The sequence below is a fragment of the Pogonomyrmex barbatus genome, unplaced genomic scaffold (genome assembly GCF_055798465.1).
Source record: "Pogonomyrmex barbatus isolate J1 unplaced genomic scaffold, ASM5579846v1 scaffold25, whole genome shotgun sequence".
Classification (NCBI taxonomy): domain Eukaryota; kingdom Metazoa; phylum Arthropoda; class Insecta; order Hymenoptera; family Formicidae; genus Pogonomyrmex; species Pogonomyrmex barbatus.
Genome location: NW_028297122.1, coordinates 15,092 through 32,532, shown reverse-complemented (window position 1 = coordinate 32,532; position 17,441 = coordinate 15,092). Strand labels below are relative to the sequence as shown.

Sequence of the window (17,441 nt, the reverse complement as noted above, 5' to 3'; positions counted from 1 at the left end):
CACACATACATGACTATATATCAGTTTCACACATTTAATGATACTAGAGTCACACACACGCAAACTTAAAGAGTGGTTCAGAGCCTGTACATATTGTATATTTGATAAAAATAAATAGATTTTAGATATATTTTATTATACTCGAACCGAAAACCTTCCACACATCCACACATCTATCACAAGCATCCATATATTCACATTTGCGCAACGTATACAACGCGTAAACATATACATTTTCATACTTTTAACCTCTTAGCTGCTGAACGCCACTATAATGCTTTCGCGCATGTTATCTTTTATGTTTTTTTCAAACTTTACATGAAAATGTATAAATAAATTATAATTTATGAACATATAACTCTGGTGTAATTTTATAGTGGAAAGCGTCACCAGATACAAACCGCAGTATATTATTTACGCGCAATCTGCGTCGAAAAGACCATGGAACCGTGTCATATAGAGATACAGTGCCGCGAAAAGTTCAGCACTAACTAAGAAGTTAAGAATGTCGTCTTCATGATTATTGTCATCGTCATCGCCGTCTACATCTAAATTACAATTGCAATTTTAACCGCTATGAGGCAGCAGCGATAGCGATGAAGTCTTCAGAATGATGTACGCATATCGAAAGTGAGTGAGCAAAAGAACGAAGAAACGAGTGAGATAACGAAAAAACAAGTAAGAGAGTGGAAAAGTAAATAAGACTGTAAAAGAAAGAATGAGAGAGCGAAAAAACGAATGAGAGAGCAGAAAAACAGACGAAACAGCGAAAGATAGCATGCATTTTTTTTTTGCTCTTTCTTTGCTTGGCATTGGCATTTTGCGATGATTTGATGAAGATTAACAATAAATATTTCACGTTGTTTATGCTGTTTAGATTTTTTCAATGTTTTGATTAAATGAGATCGACGATGTGTGCGTACATATATTTATATGCGTGAGAATGTGCGCGCGCGCACGAACGCACGCACCCACGCACACACATAATACGAAGGTCGTGCGATAAGTCAAAAAAGCAATAAAATCACCTATTTCCCGGAAAATTTTTTTTCACTTTTCGACGTAGTCTTCTTGGAGCTCTACACATTTAGTCCAGCGGTGTTCCAATTTTTTTATCCCTTCGGAAAAATAGGAAGTCTTGAGGCCTTCAAAATACGCATCCACAGCAGCTATGACCTCCTCATCGGACGAAAATTTCTTTCCCCCGAGCCAGATCTTGAGGTTTGGAAATAGAAAGTCACTAGGGGTCAAATCAAGAGAATAGGGTGGATGGGGCAGCAATTCGAATCTTAATTCGAATCTTAATGCAATTTTGTCATTGCGACTGTAGAGATGTGAACCGCAGCATTGTCATGGTGAAAGATGTCTTTTTGGCGCGCCAATCTCGGCCATTTCATTTGCAGCTCTTCGTACAAACGATTCAGAAGTGTAGAATAATATATTCCTGTGACTGTTTGATCTTTCTGTAAGTAGTCAATGAAGATCCTTGGGAATCCCAAAAAACAATGGCCATTGTCTTCCCGGCCGATAAAACAGTCTTCACTTTCTTCGGCGCACATTCACCAAGCGCTGTCCACTGCTTCGACTACTATTTTGGCTCGGGTGTATAATAATGGAGCCAAATCTCGTCTACGGTCATGAATCGACGTCAAAAGTCTTGTGGATTGCGCTTAAGCAGACAAACACTGCTGCGAAATGTTTTTTCGCATGCGTTTTTGATCGATGGTCAGCAATCGCGACACCCATCGTGCACAAAACTGTTTCAATTCTAATTCTTTATGCAGGATATTATGTACCCTATCTACTGAGATGCCTACAATCTCAGCTATGTCACGCACCTTCATTCGGTGATCTTTTACGATGGATGATGATATAATGGATTTTTTTCAATCATTTCTGGCATAGTGACTTCAACTGGACGTCTGGGATGCGCTTAATTTTTGATTAATGTCCGGCTTCTTTGAATTCATTAATCCAAAAATAAACGGTCTTCAATGCTGGTCCCCGTAAACTTCGTCGAATTCGGCTTTAATCTACGCAGCCGTCCATTTCTAAATAAAAATGTTTAATCACTGCACGGAATTCGTCTTTCTTCATTTTTACGACAACTGCTGCCATGCTCACTTCCAACGTCTGCTACATGGAAACTAAGCGTCGCTTTTGGCTGAAACTTGGTATGAGGCAATTTGAATAGTATTATTTCCTGGCCATATATTACACAGTTCATTGTAATGTTATCTCACAAAAATTTACCTGACTTACCGATCCTCGTATTATTAATTGCAGAATACGATTGATTGTGTTCTATATGTCAAAAGAGAATAACAAAGATATTAACAAATAATGATAATACTAAAACAGTTGGAAACAAAATTCAAAACAAATTATAGTTAAAATCGGAACAAAATTACGATAAGACGCAATATTGATGTCAGTTTGAACCTTGTTAGTAATACCATTGCTAGAGTTATTTTAATTGTGCAGAATACAATTTTTAATCTTTGTATAGAAAAGAATTATATAGAAAAGATACAACTTCTTTTATCTTCTGGTTTGTAATATTTTATTGAAAAAGTAAGTATTAAGTTTAAAGGATAGATATGTTAGTAGAAAACGATTTCCATTATATTTTGAATTATTGGCATTTCCATTCATAGAAGTCATGGATTGAGTTTGCAAAACGCTATTATGGATACAAGTAACTTTGTTTATTTATAGTTGCGATCCTGATCGGTTTAAGTTGCATTATCTCGAATAATGTCTTTGGAGAGATTACATTTAATTAATTATGATCCTTCGTCTGCTAATGAAGCTAATAGCTAATGAAGAAGCTATTACAGAATATAATCAATTAAAGAAAATACATAAATCAGAACAAAAAATGATTACCGTTTCAAAAAAGCGTTATGGTAAGGTTAAAGACGTTCCATGCATATTGTCAAAAATGATTATTTCCATTTAAGAATCAGGTAAAAAAGCTCCACAAAATACTAGATAGGTTTTGTAGTTTTCAAAATATATACAAGGTTTCATGTTATGCAAATGAGGTATTAAAATATTTATTGCATATAAACAAATGTTATCAAAAAGCATTTATTTAATTATGATAAACTGGGTGATTAAATTTATTTGCGTATCAATGTAAACATAGAATAAATAATTTAAATACCTATGACATATAATTTTTAAAAAAAGTATTTTTCAGCTCCTATTAAAGAAGATGCATTCGAAAATTTTTCTTATTGCTCTTTGTATAAAATATGATTATCTTAAAAATCGAATGTAGCATTAAATTATTTCTACTAATCATTTCTGCAAATCTATTAAGAATTTGAATAAAAAATGTTACAGTCCGAATAATTTATTAAATATATTTTCACACTGATTTCAGTTATATGACAAATCATATAATGTAAACGTTGTGGAAGAAATGTTATATATTAAAAATGAGTTAATATCAACCAAAGCAATAATTATTCGTTTAACTATAGTTTCATTAGAAGATAATAAATAAATAAACAAAAATTTAATTTATCAACTATACCAATCAATGTAGCATTCATTACACTGTACATTATACTGTTGTTCAGCTGTTAAAATATTAATACTCAGATATTGCAGAAAATAACCACACAAGTATGTGTAGAGAAGGAAAATCTTGAATTGAAATTGATCATGTAAAACTTAAGAAAAAACAATGGCTCAGAGATGCTAAAGATATTAATATATAATTTCTATCAAAAAGTTAATAAAAATATGTATTAAGCAACATATAAAATACAGATGCAAATTTTATTAATACAATTACACTACAATTACACTAGAAATTACATAAAAACAGTGTCCAGCAATATATTAACTTTAAAAATGTATGTTTTCAAATTTTCATAAAAATAAAAAAGAATTATTTTAAACGCAAAATCTGCTTGTATTTTATTGCATATGAATTATTATTACATTATATTTAATTAATTTATATTTAAATAATTATTATTATATAATTAATTTATATTTACAGCAGTGATAATTTCGTATCAATTAATCTTCCTTTATAATATTTTACTGTTCAAAGAAACTTTGCAATTTCTTTCTATTTTTCAATTGTGTTTTATGTGGCATTAATATGTAGATTTTGAATTTATTATGTTACGCTGTAATTATGTTGCCAAAAATAAATCATATATACTACTTGTAAAATGTTTCACACAATAAAATAAGTAATACCACAACAAAATTATTTTTTTTATAAAAAAAGTTAAAAAAGTCACCAAATGCGCGCGAAATGTATATGTAAAAAAATATTATGAAAAAGTATTACTTTTTAATAGAAAGAAGGTATTTTACAAAATAATATTATACACAATATTACCTGATGATTGCAAAAAATTATTTTGTTTTACAAATTGGCATTATTTTCTAAAAAAAAAAAAGAGAGAGAGAAAGAAAGAAAAAAAAGAAGAAAATATCTAAATGATGACATATATCTTTGTGTCAATTAAAAATTCTTTCTCCAAGCGATACTTATTTTACTTAATTTTCTTTTAAAATACTATCAATTACTGACGTCAATTCAATATTCAATCCAAATAACATGTCGATGAGATGCCAGCATAATTATCGGATCTCAATAACCGATCAAGATATGCAATTCTTGACCATATTATGATACATTTGTTATATTATTTTATATATTATTGAATAATATATCAAAAAAGTATATTTAATAATTATTATTTTTATGATTTGTTTAAAACATATATCAAAAAGATATATTTAATAATTATTAATAAAACTAAATTATCTTTTCAATGAAATTGTATTAATAAAAGTATAAAAAAATATATTGCACTAAAATTATACGTATCATACATTTTCAGGATATTCAGAAAAAAATTATAAAGCAACATCCTAAAATATTTCAATAAAAATTAAGTAAATTAAAGAAAAATATTAAAAAACATATATACATACGTAAAAGTACAATACAATGAAAAATACATGCATTCAAAATGACAGTACTCATACATTTCTTAGAACTACAAGGTAGATTATAACGCAACATCACTTACACTTCGAAACACTTTGAACTATTCACTATCAGCAATATCAAGAAACAAATATCTTTATAAGTTTCATTTTAGTAAATATTACGATCCAAAGTCCGATATTTAGAAATTTACTTTAAGAAATGTTGTCATTGTCATTGTTATTTTTATCGTCGCCGTATGGGCTACGGTTGTAATTTTCGCCACTATGTGGCGGCTGCGATAAAGCCTTTAGCGTGATACAAGAACATTATATATAATTCCACGGTCATTCTGCAGTCTCTCTGCATAATTCTCTCTTTCTGCAATCTCTCCGGATATCTCCGCATCTGTTCCACAATTATTCTGTATATTTCTGCAATCATTCCGCAATCATCTCATAATTTTTCTGCATATTTCCGCAATCTTTCCGCATATCATCGTAAAAATAAAAATTAAAATAAAAGTAAAAAAAAAATAAAAACAAAATAAAAAACAAAAATTTAATTAAAATTAATGAACAAGGAATAAATTTTTAATGAAACATTTAAATTAGTTTAAATTAATTTCATAATTTTATTGATCTAATGGAATTGAACAGTTGCATTTATTGATAAATTTAATGACAAAGACGATTGGTCAATTCCAATAGAATCATTGGTCGATTGATTAATAAAGATAACATAAAATGATAAAAGACATTACAATTTCATGTTTTTACAATTTTCTAGAAATAATATAAACACATAATCATGTTGTAAATTATAAAAAAATTCACGTGATATCAGAATGAAAATTTAAAAAATAAAAAATGATTGCATGATTCTATTTGTAATATATCACTTAATAAGTAATAAAAATCTGAACAAGATCAGTATATAATATACAAAATATAAATATGTATATATAATATTGTTAAATTTACTTTTATTATATTACAATATTTACATTCATAATTATAATCACTTATATTACTTTTATACTTTAATATTAATAACTAATACATTTTAACATTAATTAATGAAATATTTACATATACAAATAATACAATAAAGATTTTGTATATTTATAAAAATTTTTTTAAACAGCAATTCTTACTTTTTTGAATGGTCTTGTTAAATTTTCATTATTTATTAGATAATATATTGTAAATAAGAACATGTAATAATTTTGTTAATTTTGCTCATATATAAATTAACGCTGTTAGAATTTTTTAAGGTATTCCGATTTCGTGTGAATTTCTTTGTGATTTATATCAATGCTAAAGTTGTAAAAACATGAAATTATAAATTATATGTCTCTTACTATTTTCAATTATCTTAAATAGCCAACCAATCATTCCATTGGAATTCACCAATCGTCTTTGTCGTTTGAATTTATCACCAAATGCAATTAAACAATTCCAATGGATAGATATATATTTATTCCGTGCCTTTTGGCTTTGAAAGGGTTCTACATCGATCTTACATAATTCTTAATTTGATAACAATGTATAAACCTAAGACGTATTAAAATGATACATAAATATTTTCTTAGGCTTAGTTACATAGGTTAAATCTCTTTCTGACTTTACTATATGCCTAATTTTCTATTTTTCTAGATTTCTTTTTTGTTTTTTTTCCTTGCTTTTACAATTTTCTTCATCCAACTGATTTCTTCTTCCTTTTCTCCTAGCAATTGAGTTATTCTTGTGCTATTGCTTATCTCTATTATACATTTTGTCGCCAAATGTTCTAATGTTTTAATCTCGGTATGGCACAGCCTACATACGTTCTTATCTGTTACTTAATTCTTCGTTTCCGCATCTAAATCTCGCAATAATTCTTTGAAGGTCTTTATGACTATCTTTCCTTAAATATTCGGGTATCTCTATCGTATATAATTCTTTACATCTTTTTTCACATTCGAATTCTGGATTTTATTATGTTGTATTTATTTCTTTACTTTTAGGCCCCTTGCCACTAGTTTGCTTACAACTTCGCGCTCTTCTTCTCTAAAGTTTTTAACTTCTTCTCCCGACATTCCATTCCTACCAAAATACATTTCTCTTTCCAATTCCCATTTCCTCTTATTTTCGCTATTTCTCTATTTCCCTAAAACACTCTATCAATATTTTATTGTCCGATTTCGCCCTAATTTTTTCCTCAAATTTAATCGCTCTTTTACCTAATTCGATTCTTAACACCTATCTTTTCGTTTCTTCTCTAACTATATATCTCGGTGTATTCCACTCTAGTCTTAATGTCCATTTTATAAATTTATTCTGACACCTTTCTATTACTTCGTACTCTTTTCAACCCCTGATTTCCGTACATTATTATATTCTTCATTAAATGATCAAACATCTATATTTTCCTTTTGAAGTCTCTGGCGAATTCCTTTGTTTCCTTTGTTCTATCCCCTAAACTTGCTTTACAGCACATATAGCTTTTTTATTTGTCCCTTTGATATGTCTATCTGCGCTATTATTATTTGTAACATATAACCTAGATATTTAAAATGATTAACTTCCTCTATCTTTGCTCTGTTCCAAAGCCACAGTTCTTTTTTTATTCTTCCACCATCTTTCCAACGTCATCATCTTTGATTTTTCTACACTCAGAATTCATTTTCTTTTCCCTAAAAAACTTGAAAATTTTTTTAACATTTTCCTCATATCGTTAGCCTCCCTCGCCGGGATTAATATGATGTCGTCTGCATACACAAGACTTCATATCTTCTCTTTGTTGATCACCAGACCTCTCACCTGTCTCCGGAGCACCTCCTCTATATTCGCTATGTATATTGCGAACAGTGTTGAACTCAAGGAGCATCCCCGTCTTACTTCTGCATTTGTCCAGAACTATTTAGAGTATATTCCGTTTACTAGCACGGTATTAACTGTTTTCCTCTTATATTTCTTCTACTTTCCTTATCAAATGTCTATTTAATTCTTTTTTCTTCAAAATTGTCCATAATTTTTCTTTATTTATGATACCAAAGCTGCTTTCAAATCTGCGAAAAATGCGTATACTTTTCTTCTTTTTTTATTTTTTTTCTTTTTCACAATATAGTTTAATATATAAATTATCCATCATGCTACGTTTTGAACGCTGCTTGCGTATCTGGAAGAATCTTATTTTTTTCCACCTCCTATTTGACCCATTCTTCTACAATCATGTGTAGATTTTATATGCCCTATTGAGAAGCAAGATACCACGATAATTCGTTACTTTATCTATGTTACCTTTTTATATATAGAAACTATTATTTCCTTTCTCCAACTATTTAGGAAACCCTCCCCCCACCAGACTCTCTGTAAGATCTCTAATAATCTGTGTTTTGATTCATCTGTACAATATAATCAGGCTTCATTTTTTACTTCATCTTCATCCGCAGCTTTTTTCTTCTTCAGTTTCTTTATTTGATTTTCCATTTTCGTTAGGGTGATCTCATCCGCTGAATCTAATATTTGTTCTTTCTCTTTTGTTGTCGTTTTTCTTTCTTCTGTCTCTCGGAGGAATCCTATAAAATATTGTCTTCATTCCTCTTCTGTAATTCATCTTGATATGTTTTCTCTTTCCCTTCTTTCCATGTTTATATATTGCCATGCTTCCGTTTCCGAACTGATTTTCCTTATTTTTTCATCTTCTTCATTCCTAAATTTTTCTTTCCTATTCTTGCAGAAATTCTGGTATTGTTGTTTGTTATATCAATATATTCTTATAATAGCTTTTTGTTCTTCTTTGTTCTTCTCCTGAGAAATCTCCTGAGTTCTCTCTTCCTCTCTTTGAATTCTTTATTCCGTCACTTTTTTTTACCTAGTGTTCTTTTTTTTATATTTTTTTTCTGTGTAGCTGCTTTTATCCCCTCTTTTAGCTCTGTCCATGCATTTTCCACATTTATTTCCTTAAATTTCCGAGATCTTAAAATTTCCCTGAACTTCTCAATTCTTTCTTCTATTTGTTCATATTTGTTGCTTAAAGTTTATGCTCCTGTCTTTTTGTCCTGTATCCAGAGCGCGTATTTTATCCTCTGTCTGTATATATAAACAAATTGGTAAATGATCCGATTCTGTTCTCTCTTCAACTACCAGCTTCTCAATCTTTTCTCTTGTCTCGATGTTTCCTATTACATAATCAATTACTGAACTACCTATGTAAATTCCCCTTCATCTCCGATTATATTACCGTTCAGAATGTTCCATCCTCTCTCTTCTACCTCTTCTAGAAATTTCTTACCCTCAATGTTTATCATCTTGTCGCTTGATTCTCTGCCTACCTCTTTATCTTTCCAAATAAGAGTTCCTTCTTTTTCTATTTTGGCATTGAAATCGCCTATTAAAAGATTTCCTCCATTATCTTCGGATAGTAAAGCTTTGATTTCTGTCATAATTTCGATTATTCCTTGATTATTATATATCATTATTAATTCCCAATTATTTTTTCTTGTAGTTACTCTCCTTACATATACTCCTTCAGTCCTTTTTTCTTTTGTTTCTTATTCTTCTCCTCGATATTCTTTTTTACTTCTATAATGGTTCCTCCTATTGCTCTCTCTTTATTCTTCTTTCTCTTGGCATGTTGACACTTCCAGTTGAAATTCTCCGGCATGCGCTCTTTTAGTTTATTCCAGCGTTTTTCTTTTATCCGTGTTTCAACCATTTCGATTATGTCGAATTCTTTGATACATTCCCAAAATTGTACATCTTTGTCGTCCAGTCCTGCAACATTTCAGAAACCAATGTTTTTGTTGTTTCTGTACCTATTTCTATTTTTATTCTTTCATTTTTGTCTTCTTTTTTGTATTCCTGTATTTTTGTGTCACTGCCCTTGTGTTTTGTCTCTCTTCTGCTTCTCTGCTTCCTTTTTTCTGCCCCGTCCTCCCCCGCAATCTGCTCTCATCAGATCTCGGCGGAATGGCTATGCGGGCTCTTCCTCCCTCCGTCTGCTCACTAGCTATAAGCCTAAAATTTTTGGAGCTCTATCTGCTCCAAAAATTTTTGCTCTTTCAACTTCTCTCCTTTCCATACAAACTTCTTCTCGTTAACTTGCAACTTCCTATAATCGATCTTCACTTTAACTCTCCTCTCTTTTTCCGCTTCTGCTATCATGCGTATTTCTTTCTGCACCTGCCTCTCCTTCCAAGTTAAATCATTATCTGTTAATATATTCTTATCTTTCAGTTTCTTTTTCTTTATCATAACGTCTTTTTTCTGATCCTTGCCTTTAATTTTGACTGTTACCATGTTTGTCCCTCTTTTCGTCCAATATGCTTCTTCTATAGTCGCGTCTACAGTCTACGCTGAGTTCATTCTTTAACATTTCTTCCACCGCCGCTTCTAATGATTCTCTTTTTGGGACCTCCCATCTTTTTATTACATTATTGTTTCTTCTTTCTTTTCTCTCTCTTATATTTTTTAATTCTTCTAATTTTCTAATTTTTTCCCGTAAATCTTCATTTTTCTCTATTTCCTGTCACTAAATTTTCTACTTATTCTCTACTTCTTTGATCCTTCTTTTCCACTTTTCCTCTTTCTTTCTCCATTTATCTTTGATTGCTTTTATTTCTCCTATTGTGTTTTTAAATTCTTCTCTTATATCTTTCATAAATACTTTTATTGTTCTTTGGTCTTTTTCCATCATATTTCTGTCTTCCTTTCTCTATTTCTGCCTTTGATCCTTCTTTTTCTTTATAATGTGTCTTTCTTCCTGGTGATGATCTTGTGTTTTCCTTGCTTTTTCGAATTTTCCTAGCTCTCTTTCCGCTCCGATTCTATCTTCTTCTTTGTTTCTTCTTCTTTTGTTTAAAATATTGATCGACTCTTTACTTCCCATTCTCGATCTTGGTATTAGATGATCTAAAATTGTTTTTCCTTTTTTGTTTCCTTCTCTTTTCTCCCTCGTCGACGCTCTCTCTTCCCATGTTATCCTCTGTTTGTTCGTATTATTCATTTATCATTTCCTAATTTATGGATCAAATTATTCTTCCCATCTCTATTTACTGTCAATTCCTTCCTACTTCATCGATCTTGATCTTGCAGGTGACGATTATTAGATGTTACCTTCTCTGCTCTTCTGATCTACTCTTTCTTGCCTTGCCTCTTTTTTTTAATTTCTTTCTAGGATTTCTCGCCTTTATTCTCCGTTATATCTCTCTTTTCGCGCCTTCTCTTGGTTATCTCTCCTCCTTTCCTCCGAAATTCTGCTTCTCTTTTTTTATCTTATTGAGAAGCGTTTTTTACTTCTACTTATTACTTTTACGACGCGCTCCCAATTCCAATGAAATAATTAGCTAATTAAATTAAACAAAAATAACAAAGAAATTAAATAATAAATTCTGCAGTGTCCTTTTATTTATGCATGTACTCTTTCATTGTTTATTTGATAGAAAAGCATCTTTGTTTACGATTAGCCGCCACGCGTCACGTATCGCAACATAATCCTAATTCAGATTAGCAACAATGTTATAATTTGAACTGTCTCTAAAATATTTAACACAACAAAATGAATGATATCACAACAAACATACTTTTGATAAAAAAAAGTAAAAAAAGTCACCAAGTTTACGCGCAGTGTATACTTTTTAAAAATTTTATTATCAATTATTAGCAATTATATCTTCTCAAAAAATAAAAATAAAATTAAAGATACATATCTTTGCACTCAAGAATTGTTCTATTTCGATTCAAGTATTATATTACAAATTACATAATCTAAATGCGTATTCAAATAATATATATAATACTCAACTTCAATAATATGCACCATTTGTATAAAAAACTTGATATCAAAAAAATGTCGCCAAGGTTAAGATTATATTATCTCATGGAAAATTCAATATATAATTGTTTTTAAAAAATAAAACCCAAATGATAAGTACAAAGACTCTTCCTTTCCTCAAGTGATAACGGTTATTTTATTTAATTCTCTTTTAAAATTTTATTATCAATTACTGGCGCCAGTTATATATTCTTAAAAAAATTAAAATAAAAGCTTAAATACATATTTTTACCTAAGAGCATTAAACAGACATACAAAAACTTGGCGCGCCCGAATCGCATTAAAACTTAACAATGTTTTAGACAAGACTAGATGAATAGACAATTTTTTAAATTAAAATAATGATAAATTTTAATACTTTTTTTTTATTTATGTCCTTACAACTTACTTTTTTATCAATAGTGATTAAATTCAATTAACTCTATACAATTAATTACTAATATACGTTTATTCGTTATTAATTACTTTTATATTAAATATAATTGTTTCTGAATCTGACTTGAAAAGTAATTTGGGCGCACTAAATTTTTGTATGTCTGATGCTCTTAGGTACAAAAATATGTACTTGAGCTTTTATTTTTATTTTGTATATTGAATATTATATATTATTTGAACATTAGACATAAGATTGCATAACTTTATAATATAATATTTGAATTGAAATAGAAAAATTTTTGGGTGATATGCGTCTTCAATATTATTTTTATCTTTTAAGAAGATATAATTGGCGTCAATAATTGATAATAAAATTTTAAAAGAAAAATAAATAAAATGATTTATTACTTAGGTTGGAAGGAAGAGTTTTTAAAAGATACAAATATATATTATTTATATTATACTTTTTATGAAAAAAAATTTGCAAAACTTTTTTCCATTAAAAAGTAATACTTTTATATAATAATTGTTCATATATATATCAATATTTATGAAAAATATAAATAACTTTTGAATGATTCGATTACAAATAAAACGAAAAGCACTACAAACAACTACAAACGATTCTGAAAAAGACTGCACAAGCGGATTTAAAATATCTTAAAGTCGAGTGCAAATAATTTTTTTAAATTTTAATATCTTTTAATGAATTGAACTACAAACGAAATTATTATTACTACAAATAACTACAAACAAAATACTAACTGTTTCCATATAAACAAATTAATTTGTAACGATACGCTTCCCGTGCATCGTTCTAAGTATAAGTGCGACCGAGCTCTGTGCCTGCTACCGAACACATCGACCGATACGCGCACTTAGATACCGAACGCATCGATCGTTATGCGCGCAACCGAACACGCATTCGCCGTCAAACCGCCGACGACCCGCGCTATATTGTTAATTAAAAATAACAAATGCGACCGGGTATATAAACTCGGCCGATCCAGGATAAAAGACCAGACCGATCCGATCCTCCGACCCGTTCACATCTTCGACCGATACCGAGAAACCAAGACCAAGCATTCCTGATCTCCGCCGAGCATACTCGACACCGGGTATCCATCCGCAAAAAGTGGGAAAATCGAGACAGAGTATTCTCAGTCCCCGCCAAGCATACTTGACTCTCGCTTCCCTCGAGACCGAGCATTCTCGGTCTCAACGTTTCCTTGCTAACGATACGAGCAAACCGGAACGGAGTATTCTCGGTCCCCGACAAGCTTGTGTCTCGTGCAAAATTCACGAACCGGAGCGAGCATTCTCACTCCTAACATCGACCGCGCGAAAATACCGCGCAACGCGGCATGCACTGCGAGCGCTACCGCCGAATCACCGCTCAACCAATCGCGCGCCAACGCGATCAGTAGGCCCGGATACGAGCCAATCTCTCGCCCCGACACACTCCGCACACTTCGCACGCACCGAAAACCTCATGGCCAGCCATACTTAATGCCCGCCAACAAGCGAGCTAGGCGAACCAACACCGCTGTGTAGCCACCTAGATTATTTCAGATAAATATACATTCTTTTAACAAAACATTCGAGTCAAATTATTTTATTAATTACCGAACCCGGTAACCAACGAGCACGTCCGCACACCCGAACTCGCACGACATGCCCGGCGAGGACAGACTGTCATAAATTTTTCGAAAGTCGAATGCCAAGTTCACAAAGATGGTTTTGGTGCGAATGCGAAAATGGTTCGATGGATGCGATCGGTTTCGGCGTGGTCGTGGACGCGGATGCGGATCGGGAGCGAATTGTGACGGCGGGTCGGCTTCGGCACAGACGCGGATGCGGATTGGATGCGAATTGTGACGACGGATGCAGTCAACTTCAACGCGGACGTAAGTCGGATCTTTACAGTGATCGGTTTCGGCGCGGCGACGGTACGATTCGGCGGATATGGATCGATTAGTTGCGGGCGCGATCAATCGCGGACGCGGATGCGCAGAAAATTCACGAAGGACGAAACGATGGCGGCCGTTTGCGACAGCGAACGCACTATCGTATTCGATCATGAGGGCACAACGGCCAGAAACATCTGGCGATGGCGAATGCCGTTTTGCTGTGTTCTTATCGGAATAAGGTACTGACCAGTACCACTTAGTACCACTTAGTTGAGACAGTTAACACACTACCTCAGTTTTTTCTCCGGTAAGCGGATTCGGCGATTCGGAGAAGATTCGAAAATCAATTCTTACCAGTAATTTCCTGGCTGTGACTGCGTATTTGCAACTTCGATTTCTGACTTCTCTTCGTCAGGATCGGAGTCAATTTCGTTTATGCGAGCCTGGCAGATAATTCCGATAATCTCTGTTAGTTTCGGTTGGTGGTTGGTTTGGGCTTTTTATACCCCGCGGATAATTCGACGAATTCAGAAAGATTCGAATCGATTTGCAGGTATCATTTTCCCCCTAATTATGACAATAAAAATAAATAATTTGTTTGTCGCATTTACTTGTTTGTCACGCTACGAATTCAGCGTTCGGGTCCCCTCGGCGCTCGGATATTTTCGCCGCATCGCACTAAGTCAATGCTTGCAAGTTCTATGTATAGTTCGTGGACCGTGATTAATTATGCGCAAACTATTCAGAAATTTAACAACGCTTATGTTATGTTTCGCAGATGGACATCCGCATGAGATGGGCATTCTCATTCCCAGCTCGGAACGATGCTGGGATGCATCGTTACAAACTTCATTATTGGGTTACGGAAAAAGTCTTTTTACAAGTTGGAATACAAGTGAAACATATTTTTTAAATTGTTTACAAACTTTTTATTAAATCAAATATATGCCGTTTTGATCGATGATTTTTTACAATTTCTCAAGTAGAGCCATTATTCCACCAGTGTAGAACTTCTGTGATTTCTCGGGAAAATCGAGATAAATGATTTTTGCAGGCTTATTTTGAAGTCAAGTTTACTCCATTAAGGGAGTTCTGCAAAGACCGAAACAAATGATAATCGGACGAAGTCAGAATTCTACGGTGGATGCATCAAAACTTTCTAGCCAAGCTCTCTCAATTTTTGTCGAGTCATCAAAGATATATGCGGCTTAGCATTATCTCATGATAGAGATAATGCTAAGCCGCATATATGAAAACAACGCCTTTTCTATTGATCAATTCTAGCCATTTTTTCTGAATGGATTGCTCCAATCGCATTTGTTGATAATAGAGGTCAGAATCAATCGTTTTGCTTGACGGCAGCAGTTCATAATGGACGATTCCTTTCCAGTCTCACCAAACACACAGCATCACCTTCTTTGGCGTCAATCTGGACTTTGTGATTGTTTGTGGTGCCTCACCCCGTTTCGACCACGATCTTTTTTGAACATTATTATATGTTATCCATTTTTCATCGCCCGTTATCAATCTTTTCAGAAAAGGCTCAATTTCGTTTCGTTTCAGCAGCGATTTGCAAATGAAAATTCGATTCATTAAATTTTTTACTGTCAAATCACATGGCACCCAAATATCGAGCTTCTTTGTGTATCTAGCCTTACACAAGTGCCTCAAAATGGTTTTATAATAAATGTTTAGTTCTTTAGCTATGTCATAGCTCATATGACGATTTTCTTCAATTGTTTTAAAAAATTTCATCAACATTTTCCACAAAAGGTCGATCAAAACAATGTACATATTTGACATCGAAATTTTCATCTCAAAATCAGCGAAACCAATTCGCTACTATTTGTTTAGTTAGAGCATCCTGTCCGTAAACGACAAATTTCTTCTGTGACTTGCGCAACGTTTTTCTCTTTTTTATAATAAAAAAATAAAATGTGTCGGAAATGTTCCTGATTTCTTCTTTTTATATAGCCGACAGATGGAGAACTGATCGATTTTTTACGTGCCACTATTGACATATTCGGTTATATATTGTTGGGAAGGTGCTATTTCATATAACATTTCGAAATAGATTGACCATAGATTTGAATGATATTGACGCATTCAATCAAATTTGTATATTTTTCAATCAAACACACACACACACACACACACACACACACACACACACACACACACACACACACACACACACACATGTATAGACACACGCACGCGCGTACGCGCAGAGTGGTCTATACCCAAACTAGACTTTGAGATTTTATAGAAAATTTGATCCTGAATAAAAAGTTTTTTATAACATAGGCCGAAAAATGTTTCTTTAAGAAGTTAGTACTCAAAAACTTCTAAAATCACGGTTATACATTTTATCTATTTTTATAAATATCAGGAAGCATATGCATTTTTTATCAAAAGTGTGGAAAAAACAAAATTGTAAAGAATTAAATTATCTTTTAAATGAGCAAAATAATTGTAATACATTTCATAGATTTTAAGACAATTAGTTTCAGGCAGCATATATATATATATATATATACATGTCGCTTGTGTGCGGTAGGAAACTATCCCCACCATCGATATATTGACTGGATTGATGGCAGTGGTGGGGGTAGGAAGACGCGTAGAGTGAGAGGCAAATAAATGAATGAACTTTCTTCTCTGTTTACTAAAATCGGATTGATTATTGTTGCTTGCAATCCGATCCAGTTTTAGTAAACAGAGAAGGAAGTAAGAATTTATCTGCCTCTCACTCTACGCGTCTTTCTACTCCCATCACTGCCATCAGCAGTCCAGTATAAAGAGACGATCCTCACTCTTTTGTTCACTTGCTACTAATCTTGCTCTTTGTTCCAATTGTTTCCAATTTCCTATGATAATAGATTTAAATATGAAAAAAAAGTTTTTTTTTCTTTATGGAACCGAAAAAACACTATTCTGTACATTTGACATTAAACTGGTTACAACCTTAAAACTTATACAACATACTACAATCATTTTGCTCTCAATTGAAAGATAATTTAATTCTCTACAACTTTTGTTGTATTAAAAAATACATACTCTTCCTGATATTTGCAAAGGTGTAAAATAAAATAATTGTAATTTTTTAAGTTTTTGGGCATTATTTTTTTAAGGAAGCATTTTTTCGTCTTACGTTTACAGGAAATTTTTTATTCAGAATCAAATTTCTTATAAAATTTCAAAGTCTGACTGGAATGTTCACATCACTCTGTGTGCGTGCGTGCGTGGGTGCGTGGGTGCGTGGGTGCGTGCGTGCGTGCGGGCGTGCGGGCGTGTGGGCGTGCGGGCGTGCGAGCGTGCGGGCGTGCGGGCGTGCGAGCGTGCGGACGTGCGGGCGTGCGGGCGTGCGG

At 32.6% G+C, this 17,441-nt stretch overlaps 1 protein-coding gene and 1 pseudogene across 8 annotated transcripts in view; both read right to left on the bottom strand.

The window, feature by feature from the left end:
• Window positions 1-17,441, bottom strand: part of PIG-S (phosphatidylinositol glycan anchor biosynthesis class S) — a 227,528-nt gene that overhangs the window by 208,144 nt on the left and 1,943 nt on the right. The window lies entirely within an intron of this gene.
• Window positions 6,626-9,736, bottom strand: LOC148936259 (uncharacterized; annotated as a pseudogene).